Consider the following 21,820-nt stretch of genomic DNA (forward strand, 5'->3'; position numbering starts at 1 on the left):
GTGATCCTTTTTAAAGTCATTACCTACATTTTATTGTTAAACATGAATTCTACATTTAACTGTTTATTTATTAGTTCAGTTTCAAATATACCAACTCCATGATCACTACAGGCAAGATGTTACCTCCTTTTTTTAAAAAAAGATTTAATTATTTATCTATTTATTTATCTATTTATTTATCTATTTATTTATTTATTTATTTATTTATTTATTTATTTGAGGAGGGGCAGAGGCAGAGGGAGAGAGAGAATCAACAAGCAGACTCCCCGCAGAGCCATGGAGTCAATTTTGGGGCAATTCCAGGACCTTGAGATCATGACCTGAGCTGAAACCAAGAGCCAGCAGCTTAACTTACTGAGCCACCCATGAGCACCAAAACATTATTTTCTTAATGCAATCTTCAGAGACATTGTATCTAATCCTTTAATAAAAATTATGGCAGACAGATGTGGTTTGATATTGCATTAGTCTCTTACCATCTCTTACCTGGTATGTCCTCTTCCCTTCCTCACAATGTCACCTGAGCTCTCCCTCTGGCTCCCTTCATCTCACCATGACAAAGATTATTATATACAAGATTGCCCCACTTAAACCACATCATCACTCCCCACTGCTAATAAGGTAAACCCAAACCAGCTTCTCTGTGCTGTGCTTTGCCAGTGCTGTTCCTCTTGATATGCCCTTTTTTCTCACTCATCTGGAAAATTCCTAGTCATCCTTAGGTTCCAGTACAATTGTCATGACTCCTAGGGAGTATTCCTTGGTGTTTGCAGGAAAAAATTATTTGTTCCCTCTACTATATTCTCATTGCATTTTTTATTTACCCACATTCGTGGCTTTTGGCTTTGGCTTTTAAGATAAAATGAGAATTATGGGAAGGAAGCATGTATCAAAGAGAATTTTGAAAAGAAATATATTGAACTCAATCTTCCCTGTCTTCTAGACTTCCTTGATAAACTGACACCATTGTCATTATCTGCAACTGTCATACTCTCTAACCACTGGACAATATGTGTTATATACATTATCTCTTTGATCCTTAAGAGAAAAATGTGTATTTTGTACCCACTCTACAGATGGCTTTATTCAAGGTTGTCTGGCTCCAAAGTTGGTGCTACATCCATTGTGTAACATTGTCTTTTGGGTACATGATTATCCATATCATGTATCCCTCAGCACACTCCATGTTTATAATAATTACCTGTAATTCTCAAATAAACTTTTTTTAAAGATTTTATTCTTGAGAGACACAGAGAAAGATGCAAAGACATAGGCAGAGGGAGAAGAAGGCTTCCTGTGGGGAGCTTGATGCAGGACTTGATCCCAGGACTCTGGATCATGACTGAGCCAAAGGCAGATGCTCAACCACTGAGCCATCCAAGTGTCCTCAAATAAACTTTTCAAGACAATATTAGTATCCTCATTTATAACCAAAGAAACTGAGTCTTATTTGCCCAGGATCATCAAGTAGGTGGATAAGAGATTAAAATCCTGTATTCTTTCCAGTGCACCACACAACCTGAGGTTTCCATCATTTAGAAGATAGAAGCTTGAGATTTAGAATGGAGATCAGGAAGCCCTATTGGATCCTTAGTCATACAAGTAGATTCAGGAATTATAGTTCATGGTGGAATGATTAACCATTAAGAACATATAGGAGAAAGAGGAACATGCTAAATAACACCACAGTGGTGTATTACAACAAAATCCAGCCAATGATCCTTATTCTTCAACTGACAGATTGCAAGGAAAAGAGAGGGAGAAAGCAAAAGGGGAGAGAGAGAGAGAAATAAAGAAAGAGGGGGTACCAAGACAAATGCTTATTTAAGAGAATTAAGTGATATGCCAAGAGTTGCAATGTATGTATCTTATTTCAATCTTGATTTTTGCCAAAAAAAAAGAGAAATAAACTATAAAGAGATCAAGGGAAATCTGAATGCTGATTGAGGGTCTGATAAAATTAATAAATTACTGTTAAATTTTTCGGTAATTATGCTTAAAAATGAAGTTCTAGGGGTGCCTGCATGGCTCAATCAGTTAAGCATCCACCTTTAGCTCAGGTCATGATCTCAGGGTCCTGGGATTGAGCCCCACATCAGGCTCCCTACTCAGCAGAGAGTCTGGTTTTCTCTCTCCCTCTGACCCTTCCTGCTTATGCTTCCTCTCTCTGTCTCAAATAAATAAATAAAGTCTTTAAAAATGTAAAATAAATAAAAGTGTTCTATTTTACATAGATGAATATGAAAATATATATTGGTGCAGTGATAGATATCTTGGATATACTTTAAAACAATCTGGGAGAGAGGCCAATGGTAGTAATATAGATAAATCTAGGTTGGTCATAAGTTTATCATTGTTGAAGCTGGATGATGGGAATTCAGGAGTTTACTTTATTACTCTGTCTAAATTCAAATTCCCAATTATAAAACATCACAAGTAAATGATTAGCCAGATATGCCCATCCCATGAGCTGAAGGATTGATAGGCATTTTGAGTGTTTTGTTATCAATAGATTAAGAAATCAAAGCAGAAAACATGTCTTTGAATCAGATTCATGTTCCCATAGCCAGTTTGCTAGGTCTACCCATTTGGAAATGAATTACTGGGAATGAGGAGAAATAACAGCATTTCTCCTTGTGCTCTCTGTTACTTACTGTCATGAGAGCCTATATTTTGAAAATGGCTTTGGATTTACCTTTTGAATTATTAATATATGTGAATTTGTGTCCCAGGAACAATTTTGCAGTTTTATGACATGTGATCAGTCTAGAAGATTCTAGGAGAGAACCCATGTTTGCCAAAGTGACATTGGTGTGCTAAAATTAAGTTTCCATAGCAACTCCTACTTCAATGTTGGTTGGTCCTAGAAGAGGGCATGCTGATTTCCCAACAAGAAGGAGGGAGTGAGGTGGAAACAGCAGGAGTTAGGCCGTGGGAGGGACTGTTTGCTTCAGGAAGAAGAAAGTCACTTTTAAAGAAATATATTTTTAAGTAATCTCTGCCTACAATATAGAGCTCAAACTTAGAACCCCAAGATCAAGAGTTGCATGCTCTACTGAGCATGGTGACTGAGCCAGCCAGGCACCCTGAGGAAAGTCATTTAAATCACTGAGACCAAGAGTAAAGCCAAGTCAGTTTCCATCTGGGGTAAGGTTGATATGCAAGAAGTCTTATTACAATGGTGGGCAATAGTGGCAGAGAGGGATTTGGGTCTTGGCAGAGTTTTCTTCATTCTATTGAAGTCAAGTTCGCTCAAGTCAGGGTGTGGATGTGGTAGGGTTGCTCAAACAGGTGTTGTGGAGGGAGAGTCTGGGTTGGAGGCTATGATTCTTTCTTAGGCTACATTACCCACGGCATCAAGAGTAAGAATCAAGAATAAGTATAGGAGACCACCAGCCCTTAGGCAATATATAGGAGCTTGGGATGAAAAGATCCATACATGGCACGTGGGTATGTGCTGTGTTCTTTCTTACCCCATCTGTGCTGACTGTCATATAGAGAATGTAACTATTTCTGAACTGGCTTTCCTGATGGGCAGGGACACGCTGACATCTTTCTGAACTGGGTCGTCATTGCCTATTCCTGAGGAGGGCTAAGGCGTCTGGGGGCAGTAGTCAGCATTCACAGCTGTGCTGGGAAGGCTGGGGCAAGTGCAGTGAGCAATTTTTCCAGCTGCATCTTTGCTGGACCATGAGAAAATGCAAGACAGCATTGCCTGAAGATGAGGTCTGGCCTCTTTGCCAGCCCAGTTTCGAGCTGAGCCTGAAACTAAAGCTATAGGCCCACAGCCATTGACCGTCATGTGACCAAGGCTTCCCTGAGTCAAGGAGCCTCCAATGCTGCAATCCACACTCCACACTGTGCTGTTTACTTATCTGATGGAGCTGTTCTTTTGGAAAGCTGTGTTAGTCCTGTAATGCAAAGTGACAGAGAAAATAAAAACACCCAGCTGAGAAAAAGCCACAATGTTAATGTGAAACACAAACTTTCTGTTCATCTGAATCGTAGTTTATTTTAAAACAGAACCATAACAGCTCAGATTCTGGGGACCGGGAGGGGCTGTGGCTGCAGCTGCCCAGCTCTCAGATCCTTTCCCCAACTCGCCTTTTGGTCTTAATTCTTGGCACTTCTCCCAGGAGTCAAAGTGGTGTGATGTGGGTTTGCCCTCCCTGAATATGACTCCAAGACCAAGGAAGAGTGAGATCTGGAGTTTACAGTAGATGAGCCTGAAACTAATGTCACCGTGCTCTGCCCACTAACCCTGCAGTCTCTCTGACTAAATAAAAGCTTGGCCCTAGGTCCCCAGGAGCTTTGTTCTGGAGGAATCTGGCTTTTGTGTTTCGTCTGAACCAAGTTTGGGGTCTGATCCCAAACTCTTACAGCTGGCACTGAGCAACATCTGGTTGGCATCTTCTCTACCCTGTTTCCTGGTGTTTGCCTGCATTTTTTGGAATTAGCTCAGTTTTCTTAATATTTTTTTGTTTCTGAATGTTTTCTGAACAGTATTATCCATATGAGAATGTTAGCCGTACAAAAGCCCAGGGGAGAATCTTGCTATGTAGGCTGCTTCCCGTCCTCATTCCACCTCCAAACTGGAAAAACAGGAGCCCATGGTGGAAAATGAAGAGAAGCAGTCCAAGTTTAGAAGAAAAGCAGGAAATTATCCCAGAGGAGAGGCTTTCAATGAAGCAAGGGGAGGCAAAGTGTGTCAAATTGTACCTGAGAAGACAGATCAGAAAAATGGCCACTGGGTTAAGGGTTGGTGTCTTCATGTAGGGCTGTGTTGGTCAAAACCAGAATGCAATAAATCAGGAAGTGTATAGGAGTGAAGAAAATGGAAAATTAAATTGCCTTTTCAAGAGTTTTGCTCATGGGTATCAGTTCTCCACTGGGGATGCACATTAGAATCCCCTGGAAAGCATTTTAAAAATACTGATGCCTGGGCTCCTTCCCAGAGATTCTTATTTAAATGGTCTTTTGAGGGGATTTTTTTTGCTTATTTTATTCTATTTTTAAGATGAAAGCCAGGGGCACCTGGGTGGCTCAGTGGTTGAGAGTCTGCCTTTGGGTCAGGTCATGATCCTGGGATCCTAGGATGGAGTTCCACATCAGGGTCCCTACAGGAAGCCTGCTTCTCCTTCTGCCTATTTCTCTGCTTCTCTTTCTGTGTCTCCCATGAATAAATACATAAAATCTTTAAAAAAAGATGAAAACCAATGGAATTGTTTGTAGCCCTACTGTAAGTAGTCAGTACAGAGGAAGAGATTAAAAGTACAAGGTGGATGATGGACCAATGATGTCATGAGATTGCCCAAGAGGTAGCAGCTGGAATCAGCCTATAGCTTTAGTTTCAGGCTCAGCTCGAAGCTGAGTTGAATTTAGACCTGGGCAGGTAAGCTCAGAACACAAGATGGCTTCTTTTGCCGTTGTGTGTTCTCACTTGATGGTTTCCAGTCCTTGACAGGGGACACCAGGTTATCTTCTGAGGTTTGTTGTTGTTGTTGTTGTTTAATCAAAGCAGAGTGTCTGATGAGGTTTAGGCTTGGTTTACTGACACTACTACCCTCAAGGAGACATAGCAAATGGTATGGGGAAACTCCTTCCTTGTGCTTAAGTATAATTTTAAAGGCACTTGTGGTAGAGGAAAAAATGTTAGAAACTGGGGGTGGGGAAACTATAGACAATAAAAACTAGTTACTAAGGGTAAATACTGACTTGGGAAGGGAAGGGTGGCTGTACTTAGACACCTACCTGAGCCTCTCCATGACAGCTTCTGAAACTGCAAGGACAATTCATTCCAGATCCACTTGGCTTCATCTTAAAGTATTTTGTTGGAAGAAGCCCAAATTCAAGCTAGTGGTTTGTCACCATGAGTCAGTTTTTATGTGCTGTGCTAGAAAGAAGGAGATAAATTCAGACTAGAACAAACCAGTAAGCCAGGGAGACCGAGACACAGTCAAGTGCTGATACCCCAGATGAAAAGGCGTGAAGACATCGTGGCAGGTCAGGCAGACAAGGTCAGGAGGGAGAATAGGCTGCCAGTGAGGAGGGGGGCAGGCAAGAGGAGGGGGGCCAGGCAACAGGGTGGAGATGTCCCTGCCAATGCTTGTTGGAGGCTTTTCCCAGCTCTGTCATTGCCTTGGCAGTGCAGTGTGGCCTGGGCAGTAAAATGACAGGTAGGGATACCTATCGTCAGGCTCTATAATCACTGATTCATGTCTATCATACTTGATAGAAAATGTATTTTTTAAAAAATTGTTTTTGTGTAAAGATCAGATGTCCAACACACACAGATACACATCAAGTGATCTAACACGTATAAAATAAAAAAGCAGAGTATCTCTCTTACCCTCTAAAGCCTGCTCTTCAGAGGCAACCATCATTAATATATTCAGGGTATGAATTCTTCAATGGGCACTTTTTAAATGCCATTTTTAAGGGTTACACTAGATAATTGTATAATATTGTGATAAATAAAAGGAAGAAGTGTTGCAAATTTCCAACATGGTTGCACAGGGGATGCTCTCTGACAAGCTCAAGTTTTTGAATAATGTCTACCAATGGTGAGGAAAATAGGCTAATTTTATCGGAGTGATTTTCGAGGAACAGTGGATAAAAGGAAGAAATGTAGACAGACAAAGACAGTCCCATTCTGTAAAGGTGTATAAAGAGGGATTATCAAATTTTGCAGCAGTCATTTTACTGGCTCTGAGGCACCATTGAAGAATGATGGCTAAAGAGATCATTTGTGTGCGTTTAGACAGGAATGTTATGCTCACTGGGAGCCAGGACTCACTTACTAAAATAAATCAGGAATTAGGTTAAACCACCATTCATTCTTTTAAAAATAAGGTCTTCAGGTTAGTAATTCAAGGAGAAAGAAAAGAAATCTTGTGCCTGAAGTTAATCAGGGCCTTGAAATGTGATTTCCTGATATCCTTGGGGATAAGACAGAGGCACATGTTCTGGATAGCGTTGAAATCGGGATGGTTTTTAGCTAACAATGCCAAAGGATGCTATAAAATAATCAGCCTCAACGGAAAAATGGAAGGAGCTGCATTGTAACTCCTGTCTTATTTTATGTTTTATTTTCACTGCCTTTTGTGAAACATATATATGGTATCTGGTACATGATAGATGTACACTAAGTATTTGCAAGAGATGCAATGTGAGAATGAGTGCAGGAACAAATGAATGGATGATCCAATGAATCTGAAAGGGACAGATAACTAATAATCTGGGTGATACATTTAAGAAAAAAAAAAGAAAAAGAGCCTCTCGGGCAGGGGACTAGAATGATCATCAACTTGACATGCGGTAGGTGGGAATGCAAGGATTCTCAGTTTCTAAAGCACAGAGAGGAGGCTAGGTGGCTGTAAGAAAACTTTGCCATTCCTGAGCTTCTTGGTTCCCTAGCTTCATGCTGTTTGAACATTGTGAGGTTTTTGCACAGAAGCTTGCAGAGCCCTCTCCGCTCCCAGAGAAGGCACGTGGTGCACCAGTAAGACTTTATTGGTTTCCTACCTAACAGTCTCTGCACTGTAGAAATTCTCCAGCGTCTTGTGGTAGCAATCTGAGGACTACAAGAAGGAACCTCCTGCCCCTTGGCCTCTGGGTTCATTCCTGAGACGATTTTCAGTCTCTTCCTTTGCCATCCTTGAGCACACAAGTAAGATTCCCTTCACTATGTTTTGGAGGAATCTGAACTTTAATAGTTGGTTCAGTTTGTGAGTCTCCTCTTCTCTTATCCCAGCTCCACATTATCCTCTCACATATTTTTGTCCTTCAGTGGTGAAGAGGACTTTTAAAGAGAGCTTTTAAGATCCATTCTCTTAGCAACTTTCAAACGGACAATACAGAATTATTAACTACAGTCACCATGCTGTACATGACATCTCCAGGACTTATTTATCTTAGAACTGAAGTTTGTACCTCTGGGCCACCCAACCCCTTTGGGCTCGCCCCACTCCCACCTCTGGCAATTACCAATCTATTAATTATACCTCAATTGAAAAAAGAAAGAACTTGCATCACTTTGTGAAGAAGTGGCCCTGGTGGACATGAAGGGGACCACCCTGTCAGGGAGGCCAAGGAGGTACTGGTACTTAGAGCGTCATCTTGTTGCTGAGAGCACAGTCTCTGATTCATCTCCTATCCTTTATATTCTTGTTACTTAAAGTGTGGTCCAAATTTCCTAGGAGTTTGTTGGAACTGCAGGCTCTCAGGCTCAGCCCTAGATCTAAGGAATCCGATTCTGCAGTTTAACAGGATCACTGGTGATTCACTGGGCATGTGAATGTTTAGAAGCACCGCTCTGTAGCCCCCAAGACAGAATGGTGAGGAAGCAGTCAGCTAACACTTGTTCTGTGAGTCGGCAGGGAGTCAGAGGAAGGGAGCGAAGGGGAGGGAAGGGAAAGGAGAGAAGATGAAATCATATGAATCAATGTGAGGTGAAAACAGACTGAATTTGTGGCAAGTATGACATAGAACATTGCACCTAAGGGCATGTGATAATACAGAGCAATTGCTACAAGCTTTTCCCACTTTAATAAAAAAAAATAATAATAAAATTTTAAAAATAAATAAATAAATAAATAAATAAATAAATAAATATCACATGCCCTAGGAGGAATCACTTGCATATTCATATTTCACTTCCTGTCTTAGAAAAGGGTTTCTAAAGAGGTTAAATATCCCCATGCTTCCTTGGGCCAAGGTTTTAGAAAACTCTTCATAAAAAGAATTTCTCCCTGGATGAGGAGAAAGTTGGGGAAACTTTCTGGATGTATCCAGATGTATCCACTGGATGTATCCATCTCTGCAGCTGGCATGGCTTGAAAAATGTACAACTGGTATCAGGGAGCTCAAAGTTTAGTGTGGGAAGACAAGCCTATAAACACGCCCACTCCAACAGCGTGATACATGTGCTCCATCATGTGCTGTTACAGCCAAATGCTCTGAACTTCACGGGAGCTCAGGGAAAGAAAACTGGTCTTTGCTGAGACTGGGAAAGGGGTTGACAGGAGCTACCCCAGAGGGTACAGTACTTAAGGTGAAACTTGAAGACTAGATTGGCATTCACCAGATACTCTAGAACAAGATGGTAGTGTGCACTAAGGTGGTAAAGAGGAAGGCATGTCTTGGGGACTGAGGTGGTGTGGTGTGGCTGACACGCAGGGCATGGGGAAGTAGGAAGCCAGGGGACAGGAGGTTAGTGAGGTGGGTGTGGCCAGATTAGAAGGGCTTTGAATGCCAGTCTAAGCAAGGGAAGGTGTGAGTCAATGATTTTATTTTGGTAAGACAATTTGAAAGGCAGTCTGGGTGATAGACAGGGGTGAGGATGGAAGGGGGAAGTAGGGAACAAAGGTCAGAGCAGAGGGTAATCCTAGAGTGAGGGGACCAGTGAACAAGGCAGCTGCATTGCTGAAACAAGACCAGATGGTCCCGAGGGAGGGACTTCAGGCCGTGACCCGCCATGGAGGCAAAAGGACTCAGGAGTATTTCAGAGAAATTCAAGAAAGATTTAGGCTTCGTTGTACCGTGACTGGTTTATTTATTGGCAAATGATCCACAACAGTCACAAACCTGGCTGCCGAGATTTCAAGGCCAGCAGTGGGAAGGACAAGAACACTTAGATGTCCAGAAGCTGTTTTCTATCATTATCATGTTTTGATTTGCTTTTTAAGTAACTCTTTCCATTCTGCGAAGCTCTGGAGGAAACCCCAAGTGCCTTTTACCACCAGGATAGACGTTTCTCCAGTTAGTAACTCACAGTTATGAAGAATCTGAAGTGAACTTCCAGTCAGCCTCTTCCTTGTGGGTCCATGGAGCTCCCCTAAAGGCACATCAGTAAGGTCAGTGAGTGGAAAAAGAAATACGGGTAATAAGGTGGGAAGGGAGGCTTTGTCAAATATTTTAAAGAGTTGACAAGAGGCCAAAAGTCTACTCTGCTAAATCTAAATATTTAAACTCAGAAGCAAATGTCACTTGGCTTTCGCAAAGCATGTGCTCAAGGTGAGGGTGGGGTGGAACACTTGTAAACTCTTCTATTTGAATTTCTCTGATCTTTTCACTACCCACACTTTTTACAGCCAGGACTGCAACATGACCCCTCTTCATCTTCCCCATATGCCAGAATTTCCTAACTGAGGCTCTGTGGTTCTCTAGAGTCTTGGAATATCTTGAAATTGAATGTGAACTTGATGTGTATACATATAGCTTTTTGAGGTTTTCTTGATATTGAGTCATTATATGAGATTCTCAAAAGATTCATGACCTATAAGATAGAAAGAATCGTAGCTCTACACATCACCACCCTTAACCAGCCCTGAGTATGCACATCATCTCCCTTTCCACTAGAATGAATTCCCAGACATTCTCTCCAGTTGCCATCGCTATCCCGAACCCTGAACCATGGTCTCTATTGCTTGTTTGGCTGCTTAGAAGACACACAACAATGAATGCACCTCAAACCTGATCGTATTATGTTCTCTTCAAACTTTGCCACCTCTTTGTGTGTGACAAAATGCCTCGTATTCCCTTCTTACCATCTGCAGCCAACCCATCACTAACTCCTGATAATATAACCTCTGTCTTTGAAAGTTTCCTTCCATTTTTGGTTTTCTGTTACTTAGAAAACAGAATTTAAACTTGTAAACAGGTTGTAGGAGCCCTTGAATGAGTGATCCTGCCTCATCTCCCAACATCACGCCAGCTAGCACTCCACCTACACTGTGCACATGTTCACAGTGCAAGCTGGTCCCACTTCCTGGAATACTCTTTCCCCAATTGGATGCATGACAATCACAACTGCAAGACTTAATTCAACCATTTCTTCTCTCCAGTGTCTTCCTAACTACAAAGCTACCTCCTCCTTTCATGTATATACAATGTCTTTGGTGTAGCACTTAATCCAGTGGTCCTTTTCTTCACTTCTGTGCCCATCTCTCCAGCTAAGCCTTGTGTTTCTTGATGGCAGTGACAGTGATTAATCTGCTGCTGAATCCATAGTGCCTAGTGCAAGAGGGCTCGGGACTCTGTAGGGGTCAAACAACAAGCATGTACTTTGAATTGTATGAACTCAACATTACTCCATGTAACCATGCTTTACACTCATCTGATTGATAGAAGATAAGACTCCTGAGCCCATGACTCAACAGGATCTTAATTTGGAAGGTGGTGTTTACTTGAGTAGGAATCCTGTGTAGAATATTTTCCAACAAGAATTCTCCTTGGGTCAAATATCACCAATAAGTACGAATCATCTTGGGGGGAGGGGGATTTATTTATTGATTATTTCTTATCAGAGACTAGTAGTTCTCTGGCACATTAACCAAAATTTATTAAGCTAGTACTAGGTGCTAGTTTCCTATGGTGTATACTGGAAGTACAGCCATAAACAGAACAAGTACATGCCCTGCCCTTATGAGTTTATATTTTAAGGTGGCTCTCTTGTCTTTATTTTACCATTTGCTTCCAGATTTTAATCATGTGATCATTTCTGAACTGATAAAAATATTTGGTTTGGTTTGGTTTTTGCTTTTGTTTTTTGAGGCATATCCTACATCTACATTCAGGTGTCCTATTATAGTTAAAATGAGACTGGTTTTAAATTATAATAATAGGAACAATTACGATTATTGTGAAGAGCTGTTCAGTAGGAAACTTCCTACCATTTCTGAGGCTTGGTCTTATTTAAAAGGTGACAAGGATTAAATGAGATAATGCATATAGAATGGAACATGGTAAGCAACTGATGAATATTTTTATTACCATTATAATTATTAGAGATTTTCATGTAGTTTCTTCTATTCTAAACCAGGCTGCACTCAAAAATAATACTAATTGACACAAAATCCAGAGTTGCCCAGTGTCACGAGAGAGAAATGCCCACTAGAAAAAACAATTAATTAAAATGGCTGTAATTTCCAGAGTTCCCTCATGCCTCCTATTCCTTTGCTATGTTAATGAGTTGTAATAACCCTTTAAAAGAAAACCTTTTAACATATTTTCTGTTTATCTCAAATATTTCCTTCCTTTGTCCTCAAGGTTGGGCAGTAGTAATTAGACAAAAAAAATTGTATTTTCCTTTCTTTCTCAGATCCCTCTCAAGTTGAGCAGGCCCTGGCTCCTTGCCCACCCACCTTTATTCCAGATGTTACCCTGGCGAACCTCTCAGGCTGTAACCAGGCAACCACTGGGAAGAGGGCCCTCCTGGCTCAGGGCCTAGAAACAGAAGAAAAACAAATAGGAGGATGTCTTGAGTCTTCTACTTACTTTGGTTTTCCAATCTCATTTCCCTCGAACTTTTATTATTTTAGTAATGGAAACTGGGGGTTGGTATCTGGGCTGTCTGTTCACACACCAAATGTCCGGTCTGTTCTGGAGTTGGGCTAGATCTGGGCTCTGGTTGGATTTGATCCTATTGGTCCTGATTTGGGACTATGACAGCCAAGGAAAACATTCTGACACCCCCTCTCACCATCCTGGAAAGGAAAGCATTGACCATGTAGCTTTGTAGTGATGAAGTTTGGGGCCCAGAAGAGAAAGAACTCTCAGGCAACCCAATAGCTTTGTGCAGATAAACTAGGCATCCAACATGGAATTTCTCTGCCTTGTTTTAAGTCCAAAAAACATCTCTTCCAGGCACAGAGCTCTTGCCCTCTGTGGTTCTTGCCTGGGCTATGAATTAGTCCTTCCTGTGGCTTCCCTTACTGTGCGTGGCTTGGAACTCCAGATCTCCCTTCCTGATTCTGCTGGAAAGATCATTTTAGATACAAAAGTAATGATATTATGACCTTATTTAAACTATGCAGTGGCTCTCCAGAGCCTCTCCAGGCTCTACTGCCTTATTTCTTAAAGTCTGGAACCCTGTCTTTGAGGGTTCATTCATTCATTCATTCATTCATTCATTCAACATTTATCCCCCGAATACTATCCTATTCCAGGCATTGCCATTCCTCTAGGTGCTTTGGATGTTCCTTGTAAACAAAACAGAGATGGACCCTTGACCTCATGGCACTTGCATTCATGTCATGGAGGGAGATAATACATTAGCAAGTAAAAAACATGATATGTCAGATGGTATGGAGTGCCATGAAAAAGAAAGCAAAGATAGTGGATGGGGATATAAGAGTGAAGGCAGTCTGTGAGAAGCTCACTGAAAAAGTAACAGCTGGAAGAGATCAATAATTGGTGGCAGGATCAAGAGGGAGATATCTGGAGGGAGGACATTCCAGGTAGAAGAAAGAGCAGGTGCAAAGGCCCTGAGGTGGAGGCATACCTGAAGTATTTGAGTTACAACAAGATGGCCAATGTGATTGGAACTGGAATGAGGTAGGGAGAGAGTAACAAGATAGAACAAGTAACTTCAGAGAGGTAGCAAGGAAGGGGGACATATTTTACAGATTCTTTAGATCATTATATGGACTCTGCTTTTCATAGAAGGTGAGACAAGAATTCATAAGAGGATTTTGAGCAGAATAGTGACATTATCTGACTTATTCTTAGAAGCATCATTCAGGATCCTATAGATTTCTTTTTCTTTCTTTTTGCTGAAAGGCAAGACCAAAGCAGGGAGATTTGCTGGGAGACTCTTGCAACAATCTGATAAGAAATCATCGGTGGGAGAATGGTCAGGGCAGCGGTGGTTTTGCTCAAGCCTTTTGTTTGATTATTCTTGCCAGACATTCACTTTCTAGTTGAATTCTTCTAGCCACAGAAAACTCACTTCCTACTGAGACTATCTGGACTGCTCTGATGATGCTTAGAGTTTTAGTTATTTTTTTTAATGAGCTGGAGTCTATCTTCTACAGGTTCCTTTCCTTCATCATTTTGGATCCACTGCTTGCATTCCTTATAATCAAACCTTGATCCTCTTCTTTGTGACCATGTCCTCTTATGCCTCCTCTTCTCCAGAATCAATATCCCAGTTCTTGATTCCTTCATCATCTGCATTGTTCCAGCAATGCCTTCCCATTCTGGACAATTTTCTGTGAAGGTTCTTTAGCTGGGAGTGCTGTATTTTCACCATCCTGGCAGTCTGGGGCCATAAGAAAGCAAGACTGTGAACTGAGTCCCTGCCCTTTTGTAACATTTCACCATTGATCTTTCCATGCCTCTATCTATCTATCTATCTATCTATCTATCTATCTATCTATCATCTATCTATCATCTATCTATCTTACAGTGTAGACTAATTCATTTCCATCATCCTCCTTTGGGGGCCTGGTAAGAGTTAACTTCCAAACAAACTCACACCACTCTGCAAATGAGAGCAAACACCCAGTGTAAAATTATCTTTATAAAACATATCTTTCCATAATGTGGTCCAAAGCATAGAGAATATTTTACTAAATCTAGCATTTCCTGCCATTAACGTTTTCCTTTTGCAATCTTCAGATAGTGCTATGACTGAGTTTTGTGTTCTAAAAAGCTACATAAACACTTTCACCTCATAATCCACGGTAATGGCATTAGTTAGACCACCACAGGCCTTTCTGTCTTCTCTGCCTTTGCTCCTAAGTGTAACAACAGGAAAGTGTTATACCTTTCAGAGCTGGTTGAGATAATGTCTCTTAAGAATGAGCTGTGAGAGGTAGAGAGCATTACACTGACACTCTGAGAGCAAAATGGGTGTACAAAGCTTGGCAAAATTCCTATTCCAGTTGGTAGCCAAGAAGCCATCAGACGTGCATTTCTGTTGGAATTACTTTATTAATACAAAAGTTTACTCCAAATAATGGTATAACAGGTGAATTTGGGAGTAGCAAAGATGAAATAATTTCTTTTCTATAAATTGTCATGGAGGGGTGGGAGCATATGCTGGACAAAGAGGGACAAACGCGTTTTAGATCTATAATCATTTATAAACTATGAAATGTCTATCAAAACAATGGACTGGTCTCTGTACTTTGCTGTAAGGGTAAACATGAGCTCAGTCCTTGACGGACTTTAAGTGGAGAAGAAAAAAATGCGTTCAGATATTTGCAATACTAGGAGATGCAAAGCAAATATATAGTATAAAAGGAGACATGGATTAACACCCTGAAAATTGTTTAGTAGTTCTCCAAGGATGTAAGTATAAAACATATGAGAAGGCTCTAATGACACAGAATCAGCATGAGCTTAGTATAAAACAGGCTTAAAATCTTGAATCTAAAATATAACCCTTAGCATAAACTTCTATGTCCTACTCAATACCCATTTTTTCTTCTTCCTTAGAAAAAACAACAAAAAAATCCCAATTTCATTTAGGCTGACAGTGCCCAGCTAGAAGTAGACATTTTCCAACTCCCTTATATTTTGGTCTGGTCATGTGACTAATTACTGCCTAAAGAGAATACACCAAAAGATGATGTAGTGGCTTCTTAAAGAGAGCTGACACAGCTGGAAGGTGCCTCCCTGTGCTTCATTCCTGTTGTCTGGAATGCTATGGTGATAGATGAAGCCCCAGCAGCCATTTTGGAGAGTAGAAGCTGCATGTTAAGATGGTAGGGGTTAAGATAGAAGTTGTGTAGGGTCTCCGATGAGTCTGTGGGGTAGTTATACCTGTCCTAGATTGCCTACCTATGAACTTCTTTACCTAAGAGAGACATGGTCTTCAATCTCATATATATTCTTTATTCTAAGTCTTTGTCACTAGCAGTGAACAAAACTCTTAACCCATATATCCTACTTACTGTTAAATGGAATATGGAAACTCGCACACAGAAGGCATCCAGTAAGCATATTTTCTCTTTCAGTCTATCTACCACTCCTTCTTATAGGAAAACTCTTAATTTGGAACATAAGAAAACTTAGAGACAGTTATTAAGGAAACATCATTTTAAAGTACGAGATATGACGTTCAGGAAGGGAGCTCTCAAGAGGACAATTATCTTTTTGTGTGTGTGAAACATTTGTTTCAAGTAAGAATTGAAGAATGAAATTTTGAGAAGTTTAATTTTTAAAATTTTTAAAAAAGATTTTATTTATTTATTCATGAGAGACAGACAGAGAGAGAGACAGACAGAGACACAGGCAGAGGGAGAAGCAGGCTACTCACAGGGAGCCTGATGCGGGACTCAATCCTTGGACTGGGATCACAACCTGAGCCAAAGGCAGATGCTCAACTGCTGAGCCACCCAGGCATCCCTGAAATTTTGAGAAGTTTAGAGCAGATGTGAAGGACTCCATATTGCTCCTTCCCTGTCAAGTCACTTGTGGTGCTCCAAGGCCACATGGAGAGGTTTTATAAGGGTCTCAATCAGTACATTTTTAAGTCATTAGTCAGGCTTGCATAATGGGTTGGGGGCTAGGCACCGGAAACTAAACGGAGTGTCAATGAACGACAGGTGATCAGATGTCAATCATTAGAGTTAGAGGTATATAGAGGTCAGTTGGATCTGGAGGGTCTGATATCCTGGAAGAGTAATATAGCATTGCAACACTAGAGGTCAGGTAAGGGCAGCAATAGACTCCATAGGAGGGTGGCCAGAGAATGGACTCTGGGTTCCAGTTAAGGATGATGCCCATTTCCTAAAAGTGAACTTGTCTTTGCGTAGCTGAAACTATATAAAAGAAAATGTTAAATAGATCAGAATTGAAGACAGCTAAAGTTTAAATGGAATGTGTGTAGAAAAGGATTTGAGAAAGACCCAGCAGGTACCAGCAACTCATTAAGTCAGCTCTAGTCAGTAGTGGAGGCTGACAACGAGCTGTTTCCAGCTGTCCTCTTAACTGATTTAAGAACGTCATCAACAATACATGCTCCTTCACTCCTAAAGACACAATGCAGGGGTACCAAGGCTAAGCTTCTGAAAGAGGGCTGTGCTGTCGATAGGGCTCCTGAGGATGCTTAAGCAGGAAGCCTAATCAGGAAGGAAAGCATCAAGTCATCTTCAAAAGGTGAGGATCTCTAGGTCCTAAAACAAATGTATCCATGAATTTTTATAACAGCACCCCCATGGTGTCCAAAGCATAATAGCTGAGGTGTCCATCAGTGGAAGACTTGATAAAAAGTTGGTGGAATATTCATACAAGGAATACTACTCAGCAACAACAACAACAACAAAAAGAAGCATTGGCACATGCCCCAACAAAGGTGAGTTTCAAAGCTCTAATCAGTGAAAGAAGCAATGCCCTCACTCCTTCCCAGCCATTCCCTTCTCCACACCATGAGGGGCAACCTCCATTCTGATTTAGTTTTCTACCACAGATTAGCTTTGCCTGTTCTAGAGCTTCATATAAATGGAACATACAATATGCACTCTTTGGGGTAAAGCTTTCACTCAGTATGTTTTGAGATTCAGTCATGCTGATACTACATGCATCAGTAGTTCATTTATTTTTACTATTACTCCTGAGTAGTGCCCCACTGTGTGAATAAGCCATGGATTATTCATTACTTTTCTGTTGATGGACACCTGGGCTTTCTCCAGCCTGTGTTGTTTTTTTTTAAACAACTTTGAGTACAGCTGCAATGAATATACTGTGCAAGTCTTCTTGCTGGCATATATTTCATTTATCATGCAGAAATAAATAGGGTAGGTGATATTTAATTATATAATAAAGCAGTAGATATTGCCCAATGGTTGTACCATTTCATATCCTCACTAGCAACATAGGAGATTTCTGATCACTCTGTATATTTGTTAGCATTTGACATTTTTAATCTTTTATTTATTTTTTAGTTCTTTTGCCATTTTGGTGCGTGTGTAGTGGTATCTCACTGGGGAGAACACCATTGTTAAATACATGAAGTAAAAATACATAGATTTATAAGGAAAAGCGTTTATCTTAAAAAAGATGAAAATGTTAAAAGTATTGGAAATACAGTACTGTGTGAGCTTCCTTATTAACATTAAATAACAATATCTATCATGGGATCAAATAATTTTCATTTTGAGGCCATAAGGAGAATACATAAGATGTTAAGACAGCTGTGATCATTACATTGATATGAGCTATCTGTAATAGATATTGGTGATTAAGTTCAAGATAATGAGCAATACAACTGTAATCATTGCTTACAGTCATAATAGGAGGAAAACGAAGGTGTAATATTTTCCACTGAAGTTTACAGACCCCAGGTGAAAAAGCTCTGGTAGGGAGGCTATAAAAACATTCCAGTTGAGAGGATGGTAAGATTAGGGAATCTCCTGGGTGCTATCTAATTCTGAGATTCTAGCTGTCATGACATAACCAACTCTAAGGTCAAAGTATCAAGTGAACTAGATAGAAATGAGAGCTTGGGAGCAATTATTAAGGAGGAAGGTTAGTATCCAGAACAGCAGGTGGATAGTAAGGCAAGAAGAGGCAGGGCAAAAAGGAAAGAGGTTGAAGCAGTTGTGGGAGCTACATGAAGGAGCACAAATCTCATGCTCTAACTCAGTGGCTCACCACCATGTCCGCTCTTCAGAATCATCTATGGTCGTTTGAAAAATAAAAATAAAGTATCCTGGTTCTACTCTTGAAAATTTTGATTTCATTTTGTGTGGGGCTTGGAAATCAGTATTTCAAAAAAATCCATTGGTGGGTTAAATGTTAAATGAGCAGTGATAGTTGGAAACTATCATTTTAATAGGAGGTTTGAGCTGTGGTATAACTAACATGTTTGTGGACATGAAGGAATGGGATGGATGGGACAGGCTGGTGGGGTCAGGGCTGGGATTAAGCCAGGGAGCACATGGTTGATAGTGGAGGGGCAGGTAAGAGGTTGAGAGATAAGCCAGGATGAGAGAGGATTGTGGGCTCATTAGGAGGGTTCCTTAACAGTTTTGGCTGGGCATGCATCTGGCTAGACAATCCAAGTCAGGGATTAGCTTCACTGTGTGATATTTATGTGCAAGTGGATATGAGCTTCTATTAGTCAGCATTCTCCAGAGAAAGAGAACCATATAGCATATGCACCATACAGCATATGCAGAGATATATCTCTGAAGACTTAAACAAATTGGCTTACGTGGTTATGAAAGCCAAGAAGTCCCATGATCTGCTGTCTATAAGCTGGAGAACCAGAGAAGCTGATAGTGAGTAATTCAGTCCAAGTCCAAAGGCCTGAGAATCAGGGGACTGATGGTGTTAAGTCTGGATGTGAGTCTGAAAACCTGAGAACCAGGTGTGCCGATGTTTTAGGGCCAGAGAAGATGGAGGCTGTCTCAGTTCAAGCAGAGAGAGAGCGAATTCATCCTTCTTCTGCCTTTTTGTTTTATTTGCTCCCTCAAGGGAGTAGATGACGCCCACCACATTGGAGAGAGCCATCTGCTTTGCTCAGTTTCCCAATTGAAAGGCTAATCTCTTCCTGAAACACCCTCACAGACACACCCATAAATAATGTTTTACCAGCTACTCTGGCATTCTGTAGCCCAGTCAAGTTGACACAGAAAATTAACTATCACAGAGCTTCACAGCTGATGGAGATTTAAAAATAGACAGCTTTTATTCCTTGCTTACTTCACTTATGCTCAATGTCAGGTGCTAAAAATCTCCAGTGTTCAGAAGCACCCAATTACCAATAATGGTATCTAGATGTTTGTCTTTACATTCTGAGTCTCAGTTTTTTTTTCAAGGTTTGGGTGGAAATAAAACATCTGTGCTAACTGAATTCAATGGAAACATACACCAACGATACCAGATTGGCCTCTGAACACCGAAGTAGATTAGACTAAACATTTCACCACACCCTCTTAAACAGTGTAAGGTTAATAGCACATGTAGAGGTCCAGTTCACCCTATCTTCTATAATATTAAACATATTTCAATAGAAGTTGGTTTGTATGGAGAAGCATTCGAAATAGATGAAAAGAATATAAAATAATGATAGAGTTGTTTGTAATAAACATATAGAACTTATATACGAGAACATTATCCTCAAAACAATCACCTTGAGAAAATAATATATTAGACTTTCATTGTTCAACACATCCTAAGGCTCCTTTCTGGAAACTAACTCCAAAACTAGTTCAATCATCACAAATTATGATCAGTTTATGGGATCTGATATATGTCTCCTCCCAAATTCATTTGGCCTGCCCTGCTTGCTGAGCTCTATTTCATTTGCTTGATGGGAAACTCCACCTGCCATTCTCATTCCTGGCACTGTCATTGGCCTAGGCCTCCCTGACAAGGGTGGCTGGATTTTTGAGATGACCTCCACTAAACCTTCCACAGTGAGAGCCCCGGGCCAATAGGGCTCGCACTGGAAAGGCTATGGCTCCTCTATCTTCCTACCTGAGATGCAGTTCCCCATCACTGAACACAGGAGTTCATTTTCTCTATGCCCAGTGGGGCCAGATCATACAACTCTGAGGCATAAGCTGTGAGTATCCTGTGGGGAAAACTTAAGAGAAGTAGGAGACAAGAGGGAGTGGCCCATAAATGCCAGCCCCTTTCTTTCTCCAATGGACTATTCCAAGGAATGGCAGATGTTTATGGCCTATCTAAGGATCTGTAGTAACCAGCAACCAGATGTGTTTTCTCATAATGCTTTGAACAGTGTATTAAAGTACTACCCTACTCTCCTGGCACTACTTCTCCTAGCAAAGCACTAGCACATAAGCTCTGTGTCAGGCTGTTTTCTAGGGTACATGGTCTAACACCACACAGGACTCAATTGTCTTTTTCATAAGACTCATCCAAACTCAAGGAGCACAATCTCCCTGACATTTAGGACAGTAAGAAGCATATTCCCAATATGCTGAAAGAAAAGTCCATAGGGTAGTTTCACCATAGAAAAAGTAGCAAAAGCAAGGTTTGGCCATCCCATTGTGTTGGGAATAAGACAATTTTTTTAAGTGAAAGTATAATTAACACACAGTGTTATATTAGTTTCAAGTGTGCAATATAATGATTCAATAATTCTATACATTACTCAATGATCATCAAGATGTGTGCTCTTCATCCCCTTTACCTCTTTCACCACTCACCCCACCCACCACTGGTTTGTTCTCTGTATTTAAGTCTGATTTCTTCGTTTGTCTCTTTTTTTTCTTTGTCTATTCTATTTCTTAAATTCCACATATGGGTGAAATCATATAATTACTAACTTTCTCTGATTGACTTATTTCACTGAGCTATTATAATAGCTTCTAAGTCCACTCACGTTTCAGATGCCAAGATCTCATTCTTTTTATGGCTGAGTAATATTCCATTATATATAGAGAGATGCACACACACACACACACACACACCATATTTTCTTTATCCATTTATTTATCACTGGACACTTGGGTTACTTCTATATTTTGGCTATTGTAAATAATGCTGCAATAACATATCTTTTTGAAAAAATGTTTCCATTTTCTTTGGGTAAGTGTCCATTATAGAATTGCTGGATCATATGGAAATTCTATTTTTAATTTTCTGAGGAAACTCTATACTGTTTCCTTCAGTGGCTACACCTATTTGCATTCCCACCAACAGGGCATAAGGTATCCTTTTTTTCTATGTCCCCACCAACACTTGTTATTTTTTGTGTTTTTCATTTTATGTCCAAAATATATAAAGAACTTCTAAAACTCAACACCAAAAAATAAATAATATGATTAAAAATGGACAGAGGATCTGAATAGACATTTTTCCAAAGAAGGCACTCAGATGGCTAACAGACACATGAAAAGATGCTCATCATCATTCATCATCATCAGGGAAATGCAAATCAAAACCACAACGAGATATCACCTTACACCTGTCAGAGTGGCTAAAATCTAAGACCACATATCTTTGGAATTATGTACTCTGAAATGTTGTTTAAAACAAACAAACACAAATTACCTGAAAAAATTTTATTTAGAACAATCTGCCACGCTTTTATTATGTTAGTTCTATTTTCCTTCATAGC

General features: G+C 40.4%; 1 long non-coding RNA gene across 1 annotated transcript in view; it reads right to left on the bottom strand.

Annotated features, from left to right (window-relative positions):
• Nucleotides 1-21,820, bottom strand: part of LOC112673949 (uncharacterized) — a 39,496-nt gene that overhangs the window by 12,907 nt on the left and 4,769 nt on the right. Inside the window, exons 2-4 of the long non-coding RNA XR_003145142.3 lie at nt 12,144-12,225; nt 9,773-9,835; nt 5,752-5,893 (exon numbers count right to left, since the gene is read on the bottom strand). This is a non-coding gene — a long non-coding RNA (uncharacterized LOC112673949). The remainder of the gene's footprint in view (nt 1-5,751; nt 5,894-9,772; nt 9,836-12,143; nt 12,226-21,820) is intronic.

The sequence above is a fragment of the Canis lupus genome, chromosome 24 (assembly GCF_003254725.2).
Source record: "Canis lupus dingo isolate Sandy chromosome 24, ASM325472v2, whole genome shotgun sequence".
NCBI classification, from domain to species: Eukaryota; Metazoa; Chordata; class Mammalia; order Carnivora; family Canidae; genus Canis; species Canis lupus.